This window comes from Bombus flavifrons, chromosome 12 (assembly GCF_040668555.2).
Source record: "Bombus flavifrons isolate JBK064 chromosome 12, iyBomFlav1_principal, whole genome shotgun sequence".
Classification (NCBI taxonomy): Eukaryota; Metazoa; Arthropoda; class Insecta; order Hymenoptera; family Apidae; genus Bombus; species Bombus flavifrons.
In genome coordinates, this window is record NC_138453.1 from 697,823 (window position 1) to 711,866 (window position 14,044).

The window sequence follows — 14,044 nt, forward strand, 5'->3', positions numbered from 1 at the left end:
TCTTTGATGCTATGTCCGCTTTCTGCGCAGTGTGCGCAGATTTCGTAGCCTAAGCGGCAGTGTTTTGCCACGTGCCCGTAACCTTGGCACTTGTAGCAGCGACTGACGGCTATGTAGTCACGAACGCGGCAAGCATTCCACGAGATGAATATCTTGCTAGTCAGTAACTTGTCTCTTACCTGGGGGGCTACTTCCAGTACCCAGTTGGTTTCCTGGGAGTCCTTGCGGCCTGTTCTGAAGCAGAATCTAATGGCTGCGACGTTTTCTTCAGTCAGTCTCTCCTGCTTCTGCTTCCTGATGCAGCCCAGTAATTCCTTCTCCGGCATTTCCCGTGGTACATCATATAGTATTACACGGGGTAATCTCCTCTGCGGCGTGCTGGTTTTTAGGCCAGCCTCCTTTAACTTGGCGTTCTCCGTGAACGCTTTTAGGCCCTCGGGCTTCGCCGTTTCCACGACTAGGCCGTTCCCGCTGATCTTCTTCACTGCGGTGATCTGGATACCCTTCTTACGCGGGTTCACCAGCGTGAAGACTGCTTCCCGTGCTTCCTCGCTCGTTTTTATTCCGGATTCCGTCGACTCCGGTCGGATTATCACCGCATTCTTAGGTGGTTTGACCGCGATTTGTCCCACCTTACTGCACTTCATTTTCACCTTCTCCGCATAGGAGGGCTGCTTTGGCTCCATCCTTGTTTTGACTGCCGTTTCAAGTCGCTTGCTAGTTTGTAGCGTCTTGTTGACGGCACTTAGTATCGCCATTTCCTTCTTTCCCGAGCCGGTGCTCTGCTCTAACTTCCCGGTGAGGTAGCTGTTGTGGAGTAGGAGTTCCTCCACCATTCCCCTCATATCTTGAAAATACCGCATGATGGTTGCGGTTTGCTCCTTGTTAACCTTCTCGTTGGGGTCCAAACAGAAGGTTAACATGCTCTTTTCTATTTCCCCTGCCTGTGCTCTCAAATCAGGCACAGGGCGGGGTTCGTCTGCTGCTGCTGGCGATTGCTGCTGCTTCGCCTCTTCCTCTTTTTCCTTCTCCTCCGTTTTCTTCTTCTTCTCCTGCTCCAGGCTTTTCTCCTCCACCTTTTGTGATTTTAGTGGTTGGAGAACCACTCTTGCTTTTGTTGCAGTTGGAGATTGACCCCTCGAAGCCATTCTGATGTTCTTTTCTTATCCTTTCCTCTCTTTTATCCCTTTTTCCCCTCACGGAACGTCGGCGCTTTTGCTACCGTCAATAAGGGTAAATTGTACTATGCCCTCACCGTCGACAAGTTAATTTCTCTTTATATAGAGCCGTCGCTAACTTGCCGTCGTCCGTAAATCCCACTGTCGGTAACTTATCCCACCGTCGGTAACTTGTTCCACCGTCGGTAACGTGGTTCTCGCACCTACTTCGCTAGCACTGCACTGTAGTTCACTGGCCTCCCGAGGGACGCTTCGGCGGTGCTACCGTCGCGCGTCACTAAGATGGCTGCCAAGATGGCTGCCTTTCTCCTCGTCGCAACACCAACTCTTTTAACTCTAATATCAGTCTTAATTCGTCGATTTCCACCGAACTTTCTCGCACACCTACTCCTCACCACTAACTCTTCACTTTCTAGCTGTTCTTTCAACTGCACTCCTCAATTTTCCCACTTATTTCGGTCACAGAATACGGAGCGACGTGCACGCGTGCGTCTCACTTGCCGCCATATTGCATACCCGCTTAAGACAGACTCTTGTCCTTTCGTTCCGGATCGAACGGATTCTTCCCTTCATTGCCCATCGATATCCTCCACTAGCGTGCGTTCATTAGATGTGCCGCCGCGGCTGGCCAATCGCCAAATCGCCAAAATGCCACGTAAAATAACAAAAAGAAAATAAAAAAAAGAAATTTGAAGTGAAAGATAAAAAAAGAAACTTTATTTTTCTAACAACAATCCACTTTACAATCCACTTCCGAACTCTAGGCGTGACTTTCCAAGACTGAAGCTCTTACAATTTGACTTTCGATCGGATCCGATTACTTTCTTTTGTTATCCCTCAACATCCCCACCGTCCATGCATTTGCTAGGCGTTCGCGACCGTTGCCACGTGCTCTTTCTTCCTTCGGTGGAAGGACCGTTGGGATGTTGATGGTTCATTAGGCACTTCAGCGATATACATTGTCGCCGAGTGCCGCCACATCTTTATCTCCATCGTCAGTCCATCAGATTTGAAGTATGCCGGTCGTGACAATGGCAACGGCGCACGCAGCACACAGCAGCGAGATGAACGAGATAAGTTACAATGAAATTATGTGGCTATTAGATAGCGGTTGTACCGATCACGTAATTAATAATGCAAATTATTTTGATAAATCTATCGACCTTAAAGAACCGGTAAATATATATTCGGGCGATAATACATCGATAAACGCAACAAAAGTAGGAAATGTTATAAGCTATTTCGAAGCATTTGGAAAGTGAAATAAAATAAATATGAATGAAGTTTTTTATGTGAAAGAAATCAGTTCTGCCCGAGCAGCCGAGCTGAGAGGACGTGAAGCAGCGGTGGTACAGTTTGTCATAAAAGTGCGGCAAGTGATTAAAATAAAGACACGAACGGCTACGCCCATAGCTAAATGTTGGAAACCTGTGTTTTCCATCAAGAAGACTATAAAGAAAAACAAAATGAAAATAACACCTATAAAGATAATTAATAAAGACGAACAATATTATATAAATAATACAACAGACACAACAAAACCAAGTCAACAAATAAATCAAGATCAGGACAGCTCAGATACAACTGAAGTGGAAATGGAAACGAACAAAGAAACAACACAACAGGATGGAAGCTGGAAGGTGGCAACCTATAATAAGAAAAGAAAAATTATAGGTAATATAGAATCAGAAAAGCAGCGATGGCTGCAAGACTTACCATTAAGAAACTCCTTCAGCTCGCTAACGGAAAAAATAGACCCAACAAGCAAAACCACAACTCAACCAACACACATTACAAAACCACCACCAGTATTTGTTGAGGCGCAAATAATAGACCCGCTTATTGATCGACTAAATAATATAGTTGGGAAGGATAATTACATAACGAATCAAGTAAAACTGGAACAGATAAAAATCCAAACAAACACCCCAGAAAGCTATAGAAAAGTAATAAACGAACTTAAGGAGAAAAATGCTATATACCACACGTACCAGCTCTAAACGGAAAGGAGCTACAAAGTAGTGATAAGAGGATTACATCCTAAAACCAACATGGAAAAATTAAGCGAGGAACTAAAAAAAAATAGGACACAAAACAAGAACAATCAATAATATGACCAGGTATGACACCAAACAACCACTACCATTATTCCTAATTGAACTAGAACCGGGAACCAACAATAAAGCAATATATGAAGTCAAAAAAATCCTAAACACAATAGTAACAGTGGAACCACCACGCTACAAAAAAGAAATACCTCAATGCATGCGGTGCCAACAATACGGACACACAAAAAACTATTGTAATAGAAGCCCGGTATGTGTTAAATGTGCAAAGAACCATTTAACAATACACTGCCCATACACAGGAAAAATTGAGGAAGTTAGACGTTACAATTGTAACGGAAACCACCCAGCCAGCTATAAAGGATGTGAAATCAGGAAACAACTACAACGTAAACTGTTTCCACCACTTCGCAATAGATCAGTCGATAACCACCAACAACAACAAAATACAACGGAAAACAAAGCAACATTGAAAACTCAAAATGAAATAAAATCTATAATCAGAAACACAGACATCCAAGTAAACCGAAGTTACGTGCAAGTAACACAAAATATCAGACAAGAAAAGCCCATTAACAATCACAGTCAAAGCAACAACACCGAAGACGCTACAGAAATCAAAGAACTACTAAAACAATCAATTAAAAATACTGATATACTTACAAAAATGATAATAGAACAAAACACAACCCTCAGACAGCAAACGGAACAAATAACACTTGAGCTATAACTACTCGCAAACATGCCGAGCAAACAACATATTAAATCAATAATATACAAAATACAGACAACAAGGAGACAAATGCAATGGTTAACAAGTCGAAAATCCAAACTAAGCATAGAAAACAAATTAAAAATATACAAAACAATTGTAAAACCAGTCTGGACGTACGGAATACCATTATGGGGAACAGCAGCAATGAGCCATATAAACAAGATACAGATAATCCAAGCTAAAATCCTCAGAACAATGGTAAACGCACCATGGTACGTCAGAAACGAAGATATACGGAAAGACCTTGGAATACCAACGGTCAAGGAAGAGATTAGCAGATACGCAAGATGGTACAGAGAAAGAGTAGCAACGCACCCGAATCGGCTGGCAGCGGAAACGATCAACACATCAAACATAGAAAGAAGACTAAAAAGGAAACACCCAACAGATCTCACAAAGGACACAACCTAACAAACACGAAGATGGTACCCCGCTAGGGGTAACCACCCACATGCTATATTATTACAACACCAAGGTATAACATTTTATAAATGTCCTACTGGACAAATTGTAAAATTTAAATAAATAAATAGAATAAGATGTGAAAGAAATGTCCGCAAACTTAATTCGTTTAGGCAAGTTAACGGATAATAATAATATGGTTATTTTAAAAGGAAATATTGCGAAAATAATGGATGTAAACAATAAACTTACAGCTGTAGCTGTCAAGGACAACGGAACATATAAAATGAAAAGTATATTGAAAGGGAAGGAGCACTTAGTAAACAGTGCCGAACGTAGTGGTATGAGTGAGAAAGAAAGATGGCATAGGATGCTAGGACACGTAAATTTTAAATACCTAAATATTTTGGGTAAAGAGCAGTTAGTGACAGGTATACCGAATAAATTTGAAAAGGAATTTTTGAAATGTAAGATGTGTATAGAAAGTAAAATGCATAATTTACCTTTCAAAAATAATCGAACTAAGGCTAGGGAGATAATGGAAATTGTTCATACGGACGTGTGCGGTCCTTTTAAGACTACCGGATTAAATGGAGAGAAATATTTTATTTCATTTATCGATGATTATAGTAAAATAGCTAGGATCTATAGTATAAAATCAAAGGATGAGTTCTTTGATTCTCTTGTACAGTTTGTAAGTGAAGTTGAGAACTTAACGGGCAAGAGGTTAAAAATATTAAGATGCGATAATGGAAGAGAATACCTAAACAATCGAATTTATAAATTTGCTAGAGATAAAGGTATAATAATAAATAATTGTCCTACCTACGTACATGAATTAAACGGAACAGCGGAAAGATATAATAGAACAGTGATGGACATGGCGTGTTGTTTGTTAATAGAAGCGAAAGTACATAAAAAATATTGGCCGGAAATAGTATGTACAGATTCGATTGAAAAATCGAATATTAGCAAACACTGTAGAGAGAAAGACTCCTTTTGAAATATTTTTCGGGAGAAAACCAAGTGTAGAAAATTTATATCTGTATGGAAGTAAAATTTTTGTAAGAAGGCCAGAACAAAAAAGAGTTTTTAAATGGGATAAAAAGGCAGATACGGGAATTCTGTTAGGATATAGTGAAGTAGGTTACAGAGTCCTATTAGGTGGAAAAATAACAGTTGCTAGACATGTTGAGGTCAGACACAAAATGTATCGGTTTTGAGGAGAATTCATTCGATGCAGATAGCGATGAGAGTAAAGGCAATTACTTATTGGACAGCATAAATAAGGAAGAGTTAGAAAATAGAGAAGATGAAAATGATAGTAGTTCTGAAAGCTTAAAGATCCGTAGGAGATCTAAACGTAATAAGAGAACTCCAATAAGGTATCCAAAAAAGGAAAAGAGCAGTGAGATTCACGCAAATTATTGTAGAGTAGATATCCCTTGTACATTTGAGGAGGCGATTTGTTGTGAAAATAGTGAAGATTGGAAACAGGCTATGGATAAAGAAATAGAATGTTCATATAAGAATAAGACTTGGAAATTGGTAGAAAGGGTAAAAGGCAAAGAAGTCTTAGATGTGAAATGGGTTTACACAAGAAAATCAGATGACAGGTGTAAGGCTAGATTAGTGGTAAGAGGATTTCAACAAAGAAACGTAATCGATGACATATATTCTCCAGTAGCGAGTAATCAGACCCTTAAGATATTGCTATCATATTGTTGCCAAAATGGTTTAATCACTGAGCAAATGGATGTAGAAATTGCCTTTTTAAATGGTGAAGTGAACTAGGAGATATATGTAAATCAACCAAAGGGGTATGCAGACGGAACGAATAGAGATTGTAAATTATCGAAAGCGCTTTATGGGTTAAAAGAAAGTCCGAGGGATTGGTATGAGTGTTTTGATAGGTATGTGACGAGATTAGGTTTTAAGAAGAATAATGTAGAATTGTGCCTATATACACATGGAGAGGGAGAATATGTTGTTTATTTGCTAATATATGTAGATGATTTGTTAATCTGTAGTAAAAACAAAAGGGGGATACAAAATATAAAGAAGTTATTAACTGATAAATTTGAAATGAAAGATTTAGGTGAAGTAAAAGAATATCTTGGAATAAATATAGAGTATGATTATGAAATGACACTAAGCCAAACAAAATACATTGAATCATTAGCAAAGAAATATAAATTATAAGACAGCAAATCGTACTGTGCACCTATGGAGACAAATTTAAAAATTGAAAAGGCTGAGATAAATAGAAAGGATATTGGATACAAGAATTTAATTGGCGCATTGCTGTATATTAGTACAAATACTAGACCCGATATAAGTTATAGTGTAAATTATCTAAGTAGATTTCAAGATTGTTGTAGCGAGATACATTTTAAATATGCTTTGCGAATATTGAAATATTTGTACCGGACTAGAGATTTAAGACTACGTTATAAAAGGAATGAAAAATGTGAAACGATAGATTGTTATGTGGATGCTGATTGAACAGGAGATCATATAGATAGGAAATCTACTTCTGGATATGTAATTAGATTGTATGGAAATGTAATCAGTTGGAAGTCTAAAAAACAAAGGTGTGTGACAAAAGCTGTGTGACGTATGCAGGGTATATAGCCCTATCGGAAGCGGTGAGTGAATTAATGTCTATTAGAGAAATTATGAAAGTTTTCAATGTAAATCTAGACGATAACCCTGTATAAATTTATGAGGATAACTCTGGAGCGATAAGTATAACAAAGTACGGAAATTTCACAAAAAATTCTAAACACATTGAAGTTCATTACCACTACGTTCACGAATGCTTAAAGGAAAATAAGATAAATATAATTAAAGTAAGTACAGACGAAAATACTGCGGATATTTTTACGATGGCATTGTGTAGGGAGAAATTCGAAAGGTTTAGGTCATGGATGAATGTAAAATAAGAGGAATGTAAATAAAGCAATAAGTGTCAAGTTTTCTGTTAATTAATTCGACAAGCATGTAAATACAATTAAGTGTACAGTATAAATGTAAGGAGGCGTGTTAGGTAATAGATGATACATTTACACTGTACATGTGAATGTGTGTGTAAGCGTTAGAGGGCGTCCTGGTCTGAGTTGAGACAAAGGACCGTTGCAAACTGTTAGAAGTTTCTGGAAGAGTCGGTTGATAACAGGCGTGCGTGCAAGAGGGTTATCGAGGTCTTCAGAGTGTAATATATATGTGTCGGAGATGAAAGGACATCGGAGCCTTCCCTTTGGAACCCCGGGAAAATCCCTTAACACCGTAATCTAGATTCTATCATAGGCGTAATTAAACAATTGTCGTCTTTCGACCCGATTGTATTTGTTCAAGATTTGTGATAATGAGCTTGGGCTCGAGGCGATAGCCAGTCGCCGAACGTAGCCGCGGTCACGGGATGAACGCTTTGCCTAACAAAGGTATGAAGTAATTCTATAGCTCTCCTTAAAAGAAATATCTCTGGCGACACGCGACAGTAAACATTCCAACGATCTCTGTCCCGTGGCTCGCCACACGCAGTCCCTATTCCTCGAGTAAGATGATTGCCAGATGTCAGTGCGTCTCCACAGTACGTGATCAGCTAGCCCGAGGGCCGTTATAAACACTAAGATCTAGTTACCTAAAGTCCTTCAAACAGACAAACAGTCTTTGTTCCAACTACGGGAAGATAGGGGAGATCTATTTCTTTCAACGAACGGCGTCTTCCACTAGCAACTTTCCCTCGAGGGCGGCTAGCATCTTTTCTAACCACCGATATGGAGATTGACCTATTAGCAGCAACATTAATTTCCCTTACTTTCTGAACGAAGACTATCCTCGACGAATCCGATGATCTCGTGACCTTGGACACAACCCATTTCCTCTGTAGCATTGTAACACTAATCTCATCCCAATCATAAGTTATCGACCCCGAGTCTTAGACACATCACCACCTACACCTAGCCCCTCAGTATCCTAAAACCAAAACATATATAAACCGAGACTTCACCCAGCTCGGGCAGTTCTTGTTCTTGTTCTTGTTCTTGTTCTAGTGGCTGTACTCATACTACCTATTTTCTCCGGTTCAGTGTCATTTCTGTAAGTGTTAAGATTTATAATAAAGCTTTATAAAAGAAAACTAGTAGTTGGATTACGACTCAAACTCCTTACTACATTCCAAGTATCCATTTTACGTGACAGCATCATCGCGACGGAAAGCCATTCTCTCGTGAGGTCGTATTAGCAAGTTACTTAGTGTCTGTACGCTCGGTGGATATTCCACGTTTTAACAAAGAGGCCGACTTAGATTTTGTGAGCATGTTCATCCATCATCCCGTCGACCGCGGATTCGTTATTGAACCTAGGATCATTGTCATTAGTTTCTCGAGTATCTAATTACCACGGTTACTTGTCCAATCCTATAATAATCGTATCTGCACTAGTCAATGTCTTCTCTATTGCATAACGACAATGTGTAATCCAAACGAGGATTCGTTTCACGCCCCTAACCCTAAGTCTAATGTAAACCCGACATATATAACGTTACATAGTATTAGTGTATAACGTTATACGTTATAGCGTAATACTATACAACGTCATACGTTAGAACGTTTTACTATATAACGTTATACGATATAGAGTAATACTATATAACGTATTGCGTTATGACATAATACTTTACAACGTCATACGTTATAACGTAATACTATATAACGTTATACGTTTTGGCCTAACATTCTATTGTCACGTGCCGCGCTCCGCACGTGCCGTAACGGAAAGACGGAAAACCGCAATATACGAATAACGCGAGTGACAATTCGAATATCCAAAACGAACGCACGGTACAAAGAAAATGGAAATTTTTTAATAAAAGGTTAATTAAATGTAGTCATATATAGAGAATTAGTATACGAGGGCAAATAACAGATAATAAAGTAAAAATAGGTACTCAAACGAAATAGTAAATATACAGAGTACAACATAATCTATAATGTCATAATTCGACTAAGGACAAACTAAGAAGAAGTAATTAACCAAAAGTGACTCGCAAATTAATTAATAAATCACGACAAAATACTATATTCAATCAGGATAACCTACAATTCGACAATTTAATCAAATCTCGTAATAACATCATAAATAATTCAAAGGAAAGGGAAAAGGAATGGAACGATAGGAATACACACTTTTATAACAAATACGAAATATCAAACAATTTAATATGTAGCAAATATGGACATACAAAACCACAAGAAACAAAATATATCTTATATACAACGAGATATAAAATGTATAAAACACCTAGGCATATTATCACACTTCACTAAACCAGGCACTATTGTCAGAATTCACACACGAAACGTCAAGATTGAAGTGAAAAAGATTGCACGAACAACACTGCTTGTCGAATACTGCAGATAGTGGTAACCTGAAAGGAAAAGGAAAATTATTATGTGCGTTTCAACCATTACTTAAATATAAAATGTGTAATTCAATAAATAATTACAAAACAGTAGAAGTGGAAAAGTACCACGTGAACAATTATTCATCGTAGAAATAAGCGTACATGCAGGAATTTCGCAGAAACAAGTTGCGGACCCACTCCGCATACGTTCCGTAGAACATAGTATACGACTGTCAGCAGAAACGAATGGATAAACTACCTCAAGTGCCTCAATATATATGGAAGAAAATAATACTATTAAAGATTTACAATTATATAACAATTAAACTAAATGAAGCATGATGACAATCAATAGTTGATGCTCGACAACAAACTTACAGTTGGCCAATGGAAAATAAAACCGAAAAACCAAAGAAAATAGTGACATTATAACGAAATAACTCAGCACTGACACAGCGATCTTCAATAAGAAGAAATAAAATCAGTTAGTAAGTGCAGGAAGAGTTAAGAAATAACTAAGATAGGTTAAATGAATGACAACAATAATTCACTACTCACATCGAAGAAGTTTATACGAGGGTAAACGCAGTTATGAGAAAGCAACTACCAAATTAGAGCAAATGTGTACGAAGAATCGAAGTTGATACTACTGGAATGATCAAGAAGACGTGAGAAAACTGGGAAATTAAGAAAATTAGTGACATTATAATAAACGATTCAACATCGACGGAATGGTCTTAGCAAACAAGAAAAGGTACCTTATAAGTTAACGAGGTTTGTATGCAACCAATCATCATAGAAAGAAGTGTACATGCAGGAACTCCACAAGGATTGGCTACGGATCCAACTTTGCCAAACATAATATACGACGGTATGAAGATACCGAAGGTAATAAATACCGAGGTAACCAATCATAACCTAAAAAAAGGGAGGAATGTTGTAAACCATCTTGGAATAGAAATTGATAATAATAAGAAGCTCGTTACTCACATCGGAAGATATACATTAAAGCCAACGCAGTTACAAGAAACCTACCACCAAACTTAAGTGAATACTTATGCAATACTGAACCAGATACTACCGAAACAATCAAGACGGCAACAGGAAACTGGAAAATCAAGGAAATATTGTGACACTATAACAAAGCAATTCGATGCTAACGAAACGGTCTTAGCAAACAAGATAATGGACGGACTATTTTACTATACAGATATTTACAAAATATAGTGTTTTATATATATCGATATGTCGGAGATGAAAGGAAAGCCGAAGCCGTTCCTTGGAAATTTTGGGAACATCTTCTAGTAGTCTAACCTGGATTTTATCATAGCTGTAATTGTTCGAGATTTGTGATATCAAGATTGGGTTCGAGGCGACAATTGATCGCCGAACGTAGCCACGGTCACGGGATGTATTCAGGCAGAAACTGCCTAGCAACGGCGTTTGGAATTTTCTCGATGCTTCCAACGAGCCTGCCTAACAACGGCGTTTGGAACTTTCTCGATGCCTCCAACGAGTCTGCCTAACAACGGCGTTTGGAACCTTCTCGATGTTTCCAAACGGGTATAGAAAAACAAAATGCAATCGTACAGCGAGAATGATCTCGACGAGGCTGGCATTCGTCTTGTGACTGCTTTGGAGAGTGACACGTCGTGTTTCTGTGCTTAAGATCAGTCTACGCTTAGTAAGGAGTCATCCTGTTGATCGTGGATTCGTTTGAACTCAAAATTATTGTTTATGACGATAATTAACTTATTGTTTGTAAATCATATTATTCATTGAACTTACTATCCGTTAAACGTATTATTCATTAGCTTTATTATTTGTTAGACTTACTAACCATTCAACTTATTATCCACTAACTTTATTATTTGTTTAACTTATTATTCGTTCAATTTATTTTCCGCTAACTTCATTATTTGTTAAGTTTATTATTCACTAGACTTATTATTTGTTAATCTTTGTAGTAGACTTGTGTATACGTGAAAATATAATCTTAGTTGTGTTAAACAATGGATAACTCACGTGAAGAATTGTCACGCGCCCAAAATTCCAATCTCACCCCGACATATATATATACTTACAATTCTAGAATAAGTAAAAGTAGTCATGATAAGTGTTAGATATGTAACGAAGAGCCAGAAGATACCAAACGCGCACCATGTAACTGTTCCAAGTGAAGGACTCAGCGTTGAAGGATTAGAATTGTAGAGCCTATAAACAATAAAGATTTTAACTAACAATATATGCTATTATATTAAAATAACACACAATATATATACACATTATAATGATCACACAAGCAACACTATTGTCATTCTAACTGCGCTAAAATAGAGGAAAATAAGCGACGGACGAATAATTATTTCAGTATTAAACAAATTAAGGACGCGTCACTATACTTTTACTGGAGACATTCACGAGCAACCATCTTAGATTGTCATGAACATGGGATAGCTCTTACACGTGCGCATCGGAATATATGCAATAATTACACACATTAAATAAATACAAAACAATATTATTCCCACTTCAATTATCTGTCAACTACTAAAATAAAGTTACAAATAATTAACAGGTAAATAATAGATGCGACATTAATAAAAGTCGCTATATACTAGGGACATTCACAGGCGGCCATTTTGGATAATCAACACGTGCATATGGCAACTTTTATGCGTTACAAAATAAATTATATTTTCGATGAAGAAATAAATATTTGTCGGAGATGAAAGGACATCGGAGCCTTCCCTTTGGAACTTCGGGAAAGTCCCTTAACACTTTAATCTAGATTCTACCATAGCCGTAATTAAGCGATTGTCGTTATTCAATCCGATTCTTATTTCAATTCGATATTTGTTCCAGATTTATGATAGTGAGCTTGGGCTCGAGACGACAACCAGTCGCCGAACGTAGTCGCGGTTAAGGGATGAACGTTTTTACCTAACAGAGGTATGGAGTAATTCTATAGCTCTCCTTATAAGAAATAGTTGTAGTGACACGCGACAGTAAACATTCCAACGATTTCTGTCCCGTGGCTCGCCACACACAGGTCCTATTCTTCGCGTAAGATGATTACCAGATGTTGACGCATCTCCACAGTACATGTTCAGCTAGCCTGAGGACCCGTTATAAATCTTAAGATTTAATTAACTAAAGTCCTTCAAACAGACAAACAGTCATTGTCCCAACTACAAGAAGATAGGGGAGATCTATTTTTCTCACGAACGACCCTTCCCGCTAGCAACTTTCCCTCAAGGGCGGCTAGCATCCTCCTCTAATCACCAACATGAAAATGGACCAATTAACAGTAACGTCAATTTCCCTCACTTTCCGAACGAAGGCATCTCTCCACGAATCCGATGATCTCGTGTCCTTACACACCCCATCGCGACGGATAGTTATTCCCTCGTGAGTTCACATTAGCGAGTTACATAGCGTCCTTACGCTCGGTGGATATTCTATGTTTTAACAAAGAGTTAGTTTAGTAATACTTGAACCGTAGACAAGGAAGTTGGATACAACTTGGACTTTGGAAGAGGGCGCATTCTGTTATCCCGTTGACCGCGGATTCGTTATTGAACCTAGGATCATTGTCATTAGCTTCTCGAGTATCTAATTACCACGGTTACTTGTCAAATTCTGTAATAATCATGTTTACACTAGTAAATATCTCCTCTATTGCATAACAATAATGTCTAATCCAAATGAAGATTCGTTTCATGCCCCTAGCCCTAATCATAATGTGAACCCGACATATATATGTAATTAATTAGCTTTTGTTTTGTTCAATTTTCCTCTTATTGTTACTATAGTAAAACAGTTATATCAATAAAAGTCACAACCTGCTTTCTCTCTCATACTTACCCTTCTTTCAATTCTTTATATAATGCTAATTAAAAAATAATTCTCTCTTCCATATTTTATCTTAAAGTACTTGTTAAAAAAGATATGATCCGTCAGAGTTTTTGCTAATGATGTTCACTTTGACAAATGTTGTCAAGGACATTTTCCTGAGCAATTTCTAGAAGTTTTTAGCCATCGCCTGTTAGTCCCTAAGAAATTATCAATAAAAAGATATTTATAAAAAACAATGTATAATATGTATTTACGTAGAGTAGAGAAACATTGTTCTTGTTGCTCGTTCTACTCGCTCGTAAAAAAGGTAGTCCAACCTAATACCAGTTTCATATGCGAGCGAACAAGAAATTTTTAG

The 14,044-nt window shown here is 37.9% G+C and overlaps 1 long non-coding RNA gene across 4 annotated transcripts; it reads right to left on the reverse strand.

Annotated features, from left to right (window-relative positions):
* Positions 1-9,988: 9,988 nt before the first annotated feature.
* On the reverse strand, positions 9,989-12,549 carry LOC138185496 (uncharacterized). 4 transcript variants are annotated; one of them, XR_011174637.1, is made up of 4 exons: positions 12,153-12,281; positions 11,913-12,042; positions 10,819-10,936; positions 9,998-10,746 (listed from the first exon to the last, which is right to left on the reverse strand). It is a non-coding gene; the product is annotated as an uncharacterized LOC138185496 (long non-coding RNA). The 4 variants fall into 4 exon arrangements; XR_011174638.1 differs by having other exon boundaries at positions 9,989-10,963; positions 12,153-12,392; XR_011174636.1 differs by lacking the exon at positions 12,153-12,281 and adding an exon at positions 12,454-12,549 and having other exon boundaries at positions 9,995-10,936.
* Between the last annotated feature and the right edge of the window lie 1,495 nt (positions 12,550-14,044).